Source organism: Enhydra lutris, unplaced genomic scaffold, assembly GCF_002288905.1.
Source record: "Enhydra lutris kenyoni isolate GAN:26980312 unplaced genomic scaffold, ASM228890v2 scaffoldscaffold23, whole genome shotgun sequence".
In the NCBI taxonomy this organism is placed as follows: Eukaryota; Metazoa; Chordata; class Mammalia; order Carnivora; family Mustelidae; genus Enhydra; species Enhydra lutris.
Window position 1 is genome coordinate 5,472,696 of NW_019154107.1, and position 14,303 is coordinate 5,486,998.

Consider the following 14,303-nt stretch of genomic DNA (forward strand, 5'->3'; position numbering starts at 1 on the left):
ATATGGTCAATTAATCTGTGACAGAGGAGGCAAGAATATAAAATGGGGAAAAAACAGTCTCTTCAATAAATGGTGCTGAGAACACCGGACAGAGACATGTAAAGCAATGAATGGGACTACTTTCTTCCACCACACACAAAAATGAATTCAAAATGGATTAAAGACCCAAATGTGAGACCTGAAACCATAAAAATCCAAGAAGAGCACAGGTAATGATTTCCCTGACACTGGCCATAACAACATTTTTCTAGACAGGTCTCCTAAAGTAAGGGAAACAAAAACAAAAATAAACTATTGGAACTACATCAAAATGAAAATCTCTTACACAAAGGAGGGAGGTGGGGGAATGGGTGAAACAGGTGATGGGGATGAAGCAGAGCACTTAGCATTATGAGCACCAGCTGACCTATGGAACTGCTGAATCACTATACTGTACATCTGAAACTATAACACTGTGTATTAACTATACTGGAATAAAATAAAATAAAATATACTGAAGAGATGTACTAACCAATTCCAATGTGGACCCTAATTCAAGCAAACTGTAAAACACATATATATGGGGGTGCCTGGGTGGCTCAGTGGGTTAAGTCTCCGCCTTCAGTTCAGGTCATGATCTCAGAGTCCTGGGATAGAGCCCCTCATCAGGCTCCTTGCTCAGCAGGGAGTCTGCTTCTCCCTCTCCCTCTACCCCCTCCCTCACTTGTGCTCTCTCTTGCTCTCACTCTCACTCTATCTCAAACAAATAAATAAAATCCTTTTAAAAATACATACATGTGTATACATACGCATGTGTGTATAAATAAATATATATAAAACAACAAGAAAATGTGATCTCTAAATATCTAAACACAATAAGTTATTCTAACTTTTTAGCTATGATAAATGATACTATGTTTTAAAAGGTAAGCATGTTCATCTTTAAAGTTATATTCTGAAATATTAGAAGATGAAATATGGTGGCTGGAATTTGCTTCACAATAATACTAGTGATTGGGTAGCAATATAGGTAGAACAAAATTGGACAAGAGCTGATCACTGTTGAAGCTGAGTGGTAGGTACACGGGAGCTCATCATACTATTTCTCTATTCTTGTGTACGTTTGAAGTTTTCCATTATAAAAGTAACAAAAAATACAATGAAAGAATTATTGGGTATACCAATTCTTCTTGAATTTTACATTTAAGAAAATACATCCTGGGGCACGTGGGTGGCTCAGTGGGTTGGAGCCTCTGCTTTTGGCTCGGGTCGTGATCCCGGGGTCCTGGGATAGAGCCCCGCATCGGGCTCTCTGCTCGGTGGGGAGCCTGCCTCCCCCTCTCTCTCTGCCTGCCTCTCTGCCTACTTGTGATCTCTGTCTGTCAAATAAATAAATAAAATCTGAAAAAAAAGAAAATACATCCTATAGGAAAAGATAATAGCATTATCATTCATTCATTCATCCATTCAGCAAATATTTGAGAGCCAAATGTACCAGAAGGGAAAGAGGAAGAATCAAATGTATATCATAACTTCCCTGTACCCACAGAGAGCTTACAGACCATTAATATTCATAACATATTTGGGTGATGGGTATTAAGGAGAGCATGTGATGTGATGAGCACTGGGTGTTACACACAACTAGTGAATTGATGAACACTACATCAAAACCTAATGATGTACTATATGTTGGATAATTGAACATAATAATAATAAAAGAATTAGGAGCTCATGGAGAAAAGAGAAGGATGTAAAACTCAGTGAGTTTTAATTTGAAATGCCATGAGAAAAAGAGGCTAGAAGGAACTGAGTTTACTGGGAACTGTCTAGCTTATATTTTCTAGTAGAAAGAGAGTTCAAGATGGAGAGTCCCCACTCCCCTTCCAGTGAAAATTTATAATCTCTACATGTGTAATTAAATATATTTGTACTAATATAGTAATTAATCAAAATGGGAAAAATCAGTGTATTGGAGTACAATATTCAAGCATATGATTTGTCTTTTATAATCCAAGTCCTTCAGGAATTACTTTAAAAATTAAAGCTTTTATAAATATAACATAAATAAATATATTTGTTAAATGTTTTAAGCTCTTAATTTATATCCAGACAGGAGATTGTGCACCCCACAGGATCTACTTCATCTTCGAAATAACTGAAACTGCACAAGAAAGAAAGAAAGAGAGAGAGAGAGAGAGAGAGAAAGGAAGGAAGGAAGGAAGGAAGGAAGGAGGGAAGAAAAAGGAGGGAAGGAAGAAAGGATGGAAGGAACTAGGAAGAGAAATGTAGTATTAGCCTGTTTAGGATTGAGCATAAATGTGAAATGAAAATGTAAGAGAATAAGCAAATAGGTTGTAGAGACAGAATGAAGGGACTCTTCATTAAATGAAAATGTAATCATCTTATGTACTTATAATGTACTTCACAGATGTTTATTTATATAAGAACATGTAAATACAAACATCTGTTCAGTTAAAAGCAGATAATAAATCCAGTGCTTTAGATTGAAATGTATTAAGTAGGGGCACCTGGGTGGCTCAGTGGGTTAAAGCCGCTGCCTTCGGCTCAGGTCATGATCCCAGAGTCCTGGGATCGAGCCCCACATTGGGCTCTGTGCTCTGCAGGGAGCCTGCTTCCTCCTCTCTCTCTGGCCTGCCTCTCTGCTTACTTGTGATCTCTGTCTGTCAAATAAATAAATGAAATCTTTAAAAAAAAAAAAAAGAAATGTATTAAGTACTATTTAGCTGAGAGTCTCTTAACCACACAAAATGTACAATATGACATACACGTTTTGGAAGTTTTTGTTTTGTTTTGTTCTACAGAAATACTGAAGTTGTTTGGAAAAGCTTAGTCTATGTAGAATCATACTACCTTCTTCATAACATTAATCCAGTATATTTGCCAAATGTAGTTTGATATTACAGAAAAAAGCAAGGGCTTTGGATTTAAAAAGAACTAAATTCAAATCACAGTTTTCCAACACAATAGTTGTGTAGCCTTGGGCAAGCCACTTAACTTCTATGAGCCTCAGTTTTTTCTTATGTAAAACTGCAGAAGGCAACATCTAACATCACAGGACGCTGGAATGGGGTTCTTCTTGCCCAAGGCATCAAAATAATAGATGTCAGAACACAAATGTGAAACTACACTCCTTTACCCAGCACTCCTACAGAGTTACTAAGGAAATAGTCCATGACTCTTCTATCAGTTAGATTTTGCTATGTAACAAACCACCCCACAATTTGGAGCTTAAAACTTCAAACATATAGTATTTTTCACATTTCTGTGAATTGTCTTGGCAGTTAGTTCTTCTGGTCTGGGCCAGCCTGGCTGAGCTACCTAATCATTCCTATATCTGGCTGTCGACCTACCATCAGATGGGGTAACGTGAAGACCTTGGCCCCATAACTCTCATCGTCCAGCAGGCTTATTCACATAGTCATACTCACAAAGTTCCTAAGAATAGCAAGACAGGTCAAGCCCTATTGTGCAAGCACTTTTTTTTTTTAAGTCTGTGCTTGTAGCACATTTTCTATTGTCCCACTGTCCAAAGCAAGTCACATGGCCAAGCTACCACAACTCTTGAATCTCTCAGAAAGATAAGAGGTACTAAAAGACGTTTGAGAACACGGTCCCTACCTGCTAATAAGAGCTCAATAAATATATGTTGACTAGAATAGTAAATGAATGAAAGAGAAAACTGAGAGAATGGTGGTGCCATTGACCAAAATAGGGGGTTTAGCCAAAGAAGCAGGCTCAGGATTAAGGGGAAAGAGTGATTTCTGGGGCACCTGGGTGGCTCAGTGGGTTAAAGCCTCTGCCTTCAGCTCAGGTCATGATCCCAGCGTCCTGGGATCGAGCCCCGCATCAAGCTCTCTGCTCAGCGGGGAGCCTGCTTCCCTTCCTCTCTCTCTGCCTGCCTCTCTGCTTGCTTGTGATCTCTGTCTCTCAAATAAATAAATAAAATCTTTAAAAAAAAAAAAGAGTGATTTCCATTCCAAACACCTAGAACACCTGAGGTACTCATGAGACATTCAATAAACATATCCAATAGACATTACACATACTCTTCTAGAAAGTTGTGAAATTATTTTCTGTAGCTATTTTAGGAGGTAAAAATAAACTTTTCATTTATGTCTGTCCTTTACTATTACCCTTCATTTACAATTCTAACTTACATGGTAGTGGGTTTAAAATACTACATTTCCTCACATCTAGAGTGTTTTTTCCATATTTTAACAGTTCAATTGATGTGTGTTACATATACAATATATATATAACATATATATAACATCATAGTATCTCTTCTTTGTGAAAAGTTGAGATAAATCAATGCAACATTTTAAAATTCATGGCCTGTTAAAATCAAGGAACTATGATTAAATGTAAACTCTTGAACTTCTGTGTCCAGGAGTAGATTTTAATCCATTAGGGAAGACTATTTTTACTCCAGACCCAATCAAGAAGTTTCCTTTCCTCTTTCTGTAAAACTTGTACTACTTTCACTTTTACCTATCTCAGAAAAAGCCACCACATCCAGCCCATATTTAAACTTAAAAAACCTGACAGATATTCTTGATTACTTCTTCTTCCTCATATATGTCCATTGCCATATCCCACTGAATCCACCTCTAAAATATGACCCAAACATGTTTCTATTACCAACACCCTAGATCAAGCACCACTATCATGCATCTGCATTGTTCTAATCCACTACTCTGAGCTGGTCCTCTTGCTTCCACTCTGGCCTTCCTGCTATTCAGTTTCCACATAGCAGCCAAAGGACTTTTTTTTTTTTAATGTAAGCTATAGAGTACCTGGGTGGCTCAGTCGTTAAGCATCTGCCTTCGGTTCAGGTCATGAACCCAGGGCCCTGGGATCAAGCCCCTCATCAGGCTCCTAGCTCCACAAGAACTCTATTCTCCCTCTCCCACTCCCCCTGCTTGTTTTCCTTCTCTTGGTATGTGCCTCTCTGTCAAATAAATAAATAAAATCTTAAATAAATAAAAAAGTAAACACATAACAAATAAAAAGGAAGCTCTATCATATTGCTCTCCTAGTTAAAATTCTTCAAATTCCCATGGCTCTTAAAATAAAATACACAATAGCATACACAGCCTTCCATGAATTTCAAGCCTCTGACAACCTCTTTAACTTCATCTTGTATCGCTTTCCACTTTGTTCCATTAAAACTCCTCTAATTTCAGTTTTCCTAATTTTTATTAAGTTCTTTTCTCCTTCAGAACCTTAATTCATGCTGTCCTCTCTGCCAAGCCTATTCTTTTCTCTTCTTCCAGGTCATCCACACTAATCTTTCAAGTCTCAGCTTAACTTCCCTGACCTTCCCACCCATATGTATATGTATATGTTATACATACATCTGTATGTATGTACACGTGTGTGTATGTGTATATATATATACACACTGAGTTGTGTCAAGCCTAGAATGCTGGGTATGATCTTGTCAGATAGAGATTCTACTCAACTGTGCAGCCACGTTTTTCTTTTATGCCCCCAAAAAGGATCCCTAAGTCCAAGTCGGGAATATTCTGGTTCTGCTATTAACTGGTTGTGTGACATTAGAGAAGTCATTCACTCTCTCTAGGCCTCACTCTTCCCAAATGCAAAATAAAGGAATTAAATTAGATGGCCTCTGATGGTACCCTGCCTTAATCTGTGGCCTTTTATCACCCAGTAACTTCTTCCTTTTTAATAAATTTTATTTTTTGAAGCAGTTTTAGGTTCATAGCAAAACTGAAGGAAAGGTTCAGAGATTTCTTGTATACTCCCTGCTTCCACACAGGCATTACCCCCTTTATCAATATCCCCTACCAGAGAGGGACATTTGTTGCAACCAATGGACCTACACTGACACCTCATTATCATCCAAAGTCCAGAGTTTGCATTACAATTCACTCTTGGTCTTGTATGTTCTATGGGTTTGGATAAAGGTATGTATACACCACAGTATCATAGTATCATGTAGAGTATTTTCACTACCCTAAAATTCCTCTGTGCTCTGCCTATTCATCCCTGTCTCCCTACTAAGCCCTGTCAACCACTGTTACTGTCCCCATAGTTTTGCTTTTTCTAAAAGATCATATAGTTGGAGTCATATAATATGTAGCCTTTTCAGATTGGCTTCTTTCACGTGTTAATATGCATTTAAGTTTTCCCCATGTCTCTACACCGCTTGATAGCTCATTTCAGTTTAGCACTGAATAATATTTCACTGTCCAAGGGTACCTGGGTGGCTCAATTGGTTAAGCGGCCTACTATTTTTTTTAAGATTTTATTTATTTATTTGACAGAGAGAGAGAGAGATCACAAGTAGGCAGAGAGGCAGGCAGAGAGAGAGAGGGAGAAGCAGGCTCCCTGCTGAGCAGAGATCCCAATGCAGGGTTTGATCCCAGGACTCTGAGATCATGGCCTGAGCTGAAGGCAGAGTCTTAAACCACTGAGCCACCCAGGGGCCCCCAAAGTGGCCTACTCTTGATTTCAGCTCAGGTCATGATCTCAGGGTCCATCTCAGAATGGAAACTTGCATCAGACTCTGCACTCACCAGGGAGTCTGCTTCAGGATTCTCCCTCTCCTTCTGCCCCTTCCACCCAAGCTCGCGCTCTCTTTCTCAAATAAATAAATAAGTAAATCTTTTAAAAATAATTGTCTGGATGCACCACAGTTTATTTATCCATTCACACACCGAAGGACAATCTCAGTTGCCTCCCAGGTTTTGGCAGTTATGAATTAAGCTGCTATAAACATCTACATGCAGGTTTTTGTGTAGGTATTTTCAATTCATTTGAATAAATTCCAAGGAATGCAATTTCTGGATTGCATGGTAAAAGTGTGTTTGGTTTTCTAAGAAACCAGAAAACTGTTATCCAAAGCAGCTGTCCCATTTTGCATTTCAATCAGCAATTAATGAAGAGTTACTGTTGCTCCCCATACTCATCAGTTTTTTATATTTTCAGTGTTCTCTATTTTGGCCATACTAACAGGTGTGTGGCAGTATCTCATTATTGCTTTAATTTGCATTTCTCTGATGACATATGATAAGGAGCATCTTTTATATCCTTATTTGCCATTTGTATATCTTCTTTGGTAAAGTGTCTGTTAAGGTCTTTGACCCATTTTGAAATTGGATTGTTTTCCTACTGTTGACTTTTAAGAGTTCTTTGTATATTTTGGATAACAGCCCTTTACCATATATATCTTTGACAAATATTTTTCCCAGTCTGTGGCTTCTCTTTTACTCTCTTGACAGTGTGAAAGTTTTCATTTTAATGAAGTCTAACTTGCCAATTCCTTCTTTCATGGTTGTGTCTTTGGGGTTACATCTAAAAAGTCATCACCAAACCCTAGGTCATCCAGTTTTTTCATACGTTATCTTCTAAGAATTTTATAGTTTTGCATTTTACATTTAAGTCTGTGATCAATTTCGATGTAACCAAATGTATGCCTACTATGACTTTCCAACTTAAGGCTGAACTCCTGAGCCTCTTTTGCTGCCGTGCATGCTCATATAATAAAGTTCTGGCCAACAGACTATGAAGAGAAGTTATGTGTACAAACTTCAGCTCTCACCCTTAATGGTGGGAGCATATTCTCCTTCCCTCCCTCTTGTGACTTTTTTCATCCTGCTATCTAGAACATGAATATTATGGCCAGTCGTCTTGAACTGTATAGACAAGTACGGAGGAGGGACAGAGGAACAAGATAAAAGGGACTGAATCCCTGTACAACCATGCAGAACAGGGTTGCCATACCAGCCAGAGACTACTACCTGAAAGAAAGATGAATTTCTATCTTCTTTAAGCCATTGTTAATTTACATTTCTGTTATAGGCAACAGAAGTTACATCCTAACTAACAGAGTGGGCCATGCAAGTAGAAAAATCTAGACATTTGTAGACTAGAGAACATTCTTTTGGTCACTCCTAAGGGTTTTCATCTGTTGAGATGTTAACTGGAGAGTAATATCAGAACCTACTTCATTTAATTTATAGTGGTTGCATACAGTCATGTAATATTCATTATATATTGAAATGTTTATGGGTCCCATTAAATCAAATGTATTCATCATTCTTTTGTAATCTTTATTTAAAGATCAAGGTTATAGAGTCTCTCTAGACATGTTATAAATGAGTGTCCTGATAGGACCCTACTTGGCAACAGCAGTAAATATTCTGGAGCTCAGAATGGGCAAAACCAAGTAAAAAAGCTTCCTTATACCTATCCTCATCCTGATTCATACACTCCTTGCAAAATATTCCTTTAACCAATTCATGGTATACACAATACCATGACAGTACTACATTTGAGGTATTTTATTTTTTTAAGATTTTTATTTATTTATTTGACACAGAGAGAGAGAGAGAGATCACAAGCAGGCGGTGGAGGGGGGAGCAGGCTCCCCGCTGAGCAGAGACCCCAATGCGGGGCTTGATCCCAGGACCCTGGGATCATGACCCCAGCTGAAGGCAGAGGCTTTAACCCACTGAGCCACCCAGGCGCCCCCATTTGAGGTATTTTAAATGGGTATGCTGAATATTCTGTTTCCTCTCCATTTTATTCCTTCCTTCCTTGTGCCTTGAACTAATCTTCATGGAATACATCACCTGACTCCCTTATGCTCTGGCTTCTGCTTGGGTTAGGCCAATCAGAGGCATAGCCAGGGGATTTGAAGGTGGGAAAAAAGAGAATTTGATGTATTTAATCCCCCAGCTTTTTCCCCGCCTGGCCACAGTGGTCAGTATCACTTTTTCTCAACTGAAGGCCAAGAAGGAAGCACAGAATGTCCATGTTGTACATCTGTATAATTTTTCAGAGTAGAGGCTAAGTGTGGTTATGAACTGCTGACAAATTGAAAACCACCACCCATCTTAGGTCATGACAACTGGGAATTCAGCCCGGTGTGAAATACTGTTGGGACAAAAATACAGTGGCATGGTAGCCTCTGCTGTTGCACAGTATATATAACCTATTTGCCATGATGTACCCAGTAAAGGTTGGTCTAAACTGCAGAGTGACAGAGTACTAAAAACAAGAAATATAAATCCTCAAACTTTACATATGAATCACCTAGAGTACTTGTTAAAAATGTAGATTGTTGAGGGGCAGTTCAGGAAATTCTGATCCAGCTTATCTGGAACTTGTCCTGGAATCTGTAACAAGTTGCCTCAGTAGGTGAGGTCCAGGTGGTCAAAGGGGCACACTTTGAGAACACTGAATTAGAGTTTTGTGTTTAAAAAAAATTAATATCCAAGTAGCCATTCAGTCTTCTTTACCTGGGCAGCAGAAAGTTAACCTCCAGCTAAATTCCGTAATTCCTGCCGGTTGTCTTTTACAGCTATAGGAGAGTTTCCCAAACTGTCATATGCATAAAAGTAATCTGGAGGGGGTGGATCTTGTTAATCATAGCCTCATGTAATCACAAGATTCAAGAAGCATTTGCTAAAGACGAATGAAATCAAATTCTGCAACTCTTGAAAATTAAAATGATTACAAGAATATGTAACTGAAACTGGTGTTGATATAAATTGCTAACTGTAACAACATAAGAGAAGCAATTTCTGAACTGCAAATATAGTTATATTGTTAATTGAAACATAGGTAAAATGAAATCTCTTAGCTAATGTTAAGTCATTAACTGACTTAAAATATTTCTGTTTTGCTCTGTAATTTTCTGTTAATTTGATATTCACCACTCAATTTACATTACACTTAAGCAGAGACATTTAATTCAGCTTGATTATTTTATTATGCTTATGAGGAAATGCAACATTCAATAAAATATATAAATATTTTAGAATAAATTTTAATTATTGGATAAGTCTTCTTCCATGCATTAACAAATTTTATAGACATTTGTTCTTTATTCATGTTCAAAGACTTCTTAACCTGTAACTGCATAAACTATATTTTTAAAATGGCCTTGATATAACCAGCAAACGATAGAATTTTATACTAGATAACAGTGTGCATCAATAAAATTATACTTTCTTTTGAATGTCTGGTTTAAAATAATCAAAATTTTTTATACATTTCAGTTCACATCACATGGTATCTATTCATATACTCAAGCCCTATAATCTGAAATTATGAAGCTGAAATATGAAATTATGGAGCTGATAATTGCAATAGTTACCATTTATACACACTCTAATAAGTGTCAAGCAGCTTACTGAATGCCTTACACATGTGATCTCATTTGAACTCCATGACAAGCCCATTGATACTATTATCCAAAATGTTAGGTAAGGAAATTGAAGCCCAAAGAAGTGAAGTAACTGACACAATGTTTTCACTGCAGACAAGGGGACAAAGCCAGAATTCTAACTAAATATTCCAAACTGTACCTCTTAATACCCTGCCATGATGCCTTGATGGAATATTAAAATATATCTGTTGAACATTTGTTCTGTGTGAGAACCTATACTCAAATTTAAAGAGGATTCAGGATGAAAGAACACAATCCTTACCTTCAAAAAATTTTCAATCTAATTGAGGTAGACGAGAGGAATTAAAGATAAGTAGTTTTATTACTCACAAGAATATAGGTAAATTGGTCTTTTTTTTTTCAGCATAACAGTATTCATTGTTTTTGCACCACACCCAGTGCTCCATACAATCCGTGCCCTCTCTAATACCCACCACCTGGTTCCCCCAACCTCCCACCCCCCGCCCCTTCAAACCCCTCAGATTGTTTTTCAGAGTCCATAGTCTCTCATGGTTTTTATTAAAGTATTTAGTCCAGAATGGAACAAGCTCATTATAAATTATAATATATTACAGTGGAGCTCAAATAATTGTCTTATTATGTGTTCCTTCACAACCTGAATCTCAGATAAGAAATCTAGTAAAAGAATCTATCTGGTAAAATGGGCTTCATCAAAATTAAAAACTTTTCCTTTGTGAAAAACCTGTTAAGAAGACAAAAAGAAGCTGCAGACTGTGACAAAGTATTTCAAAGCCACATGTCTAACAAAGGACCAGTATATATAATACACAAAGAGCACTAAAAACTCAACAGTGAAAAAATAAACAGTTCAATTAGAAAATGGGCAAAAAGTATGAACAGACATTTCAGTAAAGAAGATATAAGGATGATAAATAAACACATAAAAATATGTTCAATATCATTATCCATCAGGGAAATGCAAATTAAACCCACAACCACTTTATACCTATCAGAATGGCTAAAATATAAAATAATGACAACACTAAATGCTGACAAGCTTGTTGAGAAACTTGATCACCAACATGTTGATGGTGGAAATGTAAAAGAGTACAGCCACTACAGAAAAATTAGATGGATTATTTTAAAATGACACATGTAATCACCATATGACTCAGTGATTGAAAACCTGTGTATTTATCTATCCCAGAGGAATGAAAATTATATTCACGCAAAAACCTATAAATGAGTATTCATAGCAGCTTTCTTTGTAAAACCCAAAACCTGGAAACACCCCAAATGTCTCCCATGGGTGAATCTTTAAACAAACTACATACATATGTAATACCACTCATTTGTTTGCTTCAATCCTATCCCTCTTTTGAAATGTCTATTTTCAATTAGGTTATCCTTAGTTAAACCATGAACCACTAGCACACTATCAATATGAAATTCTGCTTGGCAAAACTAATGAAAAGTTTATAAAATCAAGGTCAAAAGCAGATAAAAGCTTACTATTTTCTTTTTTTTTGTAATTTTATTTTTTTTTCAGTGTTCCAAGGTTCATTGTTTATGCACCACACCCAGTGCTCTATGCAATATGTGCCCTCCTTAATACCCACCACCAGGATCACCCAACTTCCCACCCCTCTTCCCTCCAAAACCCTCAGTTAGTTCCTCAGAGTCCACAGTCTTTCATGGTTCATCTCCCTGTCCAATTTCCCCCAACTCCCTTCTCCTCTCTATCTCCCCATGTCCTCCATGTTATTCCTTATGCTCTACAAATAAATGAAACCATATGATAATTGACTCTCTCTGCTTGACTTATTTCACTCAGCATAATCTCCTCCAGTCCCATCCATGTTGATACAAAAGTTGGGTATTCATCCTTTGTGATGGAGGCATAATACTCCATTGTATATATGGACCATATCTTCTTTATCCATTCATCCGTTGAAGGGCATCTTGGCTCTTTCCACAGTTTGGCGACTGTGGCCATTGCTGCTATGAACATTGGGGTACAGATGGCCCTTCTTTTCACTACATCTGTATCTTTGGGGTAATTGCAGGGGCATAGGGTAGCTCATTTTTAATTTCTTAAGGAATCTCCATACTGTTCTCCAAAGTGGCTGCACCAACTTGCATTCCCACCAACAGTGTAAGAGGGTTCCACTTTCTCCACATCCTCTCCAACACAAAGCTTATTTTAAAATGCTTATGCTATTATTCCATTGTCAAATTTAACTCCTTCAAGTGTTCTCTTAATTTCATATTTTATTTCAACACAACCAACTTCATGACCCACCATGGGAATCCAGGGAAAGTTAATTTTTTTAAGTTAATGGTCTTTTTATTGAAAAAAAAAAAAAACGAGCATCTATAACTTGACATGGACATAAATTGCAATTTCTTGAACAGCAATGTTGATGGTTGTGCTGAGGTCCACAGCCACAGCCTACTCTGCTGGCACCAAATCATAGTTCAGAGGGTTTTAAAAACAGAGAGTCCCAAAATGCTCTCTTGTTAAAGTTTTCTTTTTAAAAATTTTGTGTGAATGGTGACAGCCTGACACACATTTCACTCTGGTAAAAACACAACTAAACCAACACATGCAGGATGCCACCAGAATGTGTGTCACCATCACCAGGGGTCAGGACACACAGAAGTACAAGAGGGCTGGCCTGCTAAGTGGGGCTACATCTAGACAGTTTATCCCTCACCCATCTTTCTGTACAGCATCCTGAGGTAAACCAATTTTAAATGTTTGTTTTCAGTAAACCAGCTATGACAATACATACTAACAAACTGAACTAGACCCCTTTTGAATAGGTTTCAAATTTGTTTTTTTCATTTTTCATTTTTTTAAGATTTTATCTATTTACTTGACAGAGAGAGATCACAAGCAGGCAGAGAGGCAGGCAGAGAGAAAGGAGAAGGCAGGCTCCCCTTGGAGCAGAGAGCCTGATGTGGGGCTTGATCCCAGGACCCCGAGATCATGACCAGAGCTGAAGGCAGAGGCTTAACCCACTGAGCCACCCAGGCACCCCTCATTTTTCATTTTTAAGACAAATGCCTGACTATGCTCAATTGTCAAGCTGCATGCATGAGAAACTGGCAAGGCCAAAAAGTGTATTAATCATTAGCAAACGGAACTGCAAGGAGTCCACCAAATGCTTCCTTATCATTAAGGTAGTACAAGTGTTTGTATCATAAACTGATGTGTAGCTTGGTCTTTAGGGCACAGGACCACCAACCAATACATGCAAATTTTGTGTGTGGACAGAAGGCACTTTTGACATTCAGTTTTGCTTTGTAGAAAGAGAATGAGTAAATGAACTTTTTTGCAAGATGTTAGTAAAAGATTCCACATGATTCTTCTGGGAGAGGCAAAGGAGTTGAAAGTAGGTCTTCATTTTGCAGTCATCATCTGTATAAATTCTTCAGAGCTGACTTGTCCATCTCTATCAATATCTGCTTCTCTGATCATTTCATCTACTTCTTCATTTGTTTGTGTTTCTCCTGTTTGTCATGACATGACAGAGTTCTGCTACGCTGATATAACCATTCCCATCCTTGCTAAGACTCGGAACACTTCACAGATTTCTTCTTCACTGTCTATATCTTTCATTTTTCTAGCCCCCATAGTAAAAAATTCTGAGATTGATCATATCCTGCAATTAGGTTTCTGCTGGCTTCTGACTCAGTGACCTCGTAACAGTTCCAAGTTCCTCTGTTGCGCCATTGCCATCTTTGTCAAAGAGGGAAAGTTGCCTTGAACTCAGCAATCTGTTCTTTGGTCAGCTGATCAGCCATGGTGCTAGCAAAGAGAGGACAAGCAGAGGGAGCAATTGTGGCTACACCAGCACAGAGGCTGTGATGGCCAGGGTGCCTCCCCGGCCACTGCTGCTTGTAAAGCACAGTGTGTGCTCAGCACCATACCACTGCCACTGCCCAACTCCAGGGAAGGGTCTTTTTTTTTTTAATTTAAAGATTTTATTTATTTGACAGAGAAAGAGAGCTCACAAAAGGGCGGGGGGGCGGGGGGGGGGGGGGGGAAGCAGGCTCTCCACTGAGCAGAGCCCGATATGGGGCTCGATCCCAGGACCCTGAGACCATGACCCCAGCCGAAGGCAGAGGCTTAACC

At 38.2% G+C, this 14,303-nt stretch overlaps 1 pseudogene; it reads right to left on the reverse strand.

The window, feature by feature from the left end:
* Positions 1–13,568: 13,568 nt before the first annotated feature.
* LOC111150540 lies at positions 13,569–13,972 on the reverse strand (annotated as a pseudogene).
* Between the last annotated feature and the right edge of the window lie 331 nt (positions 13,973–14,303).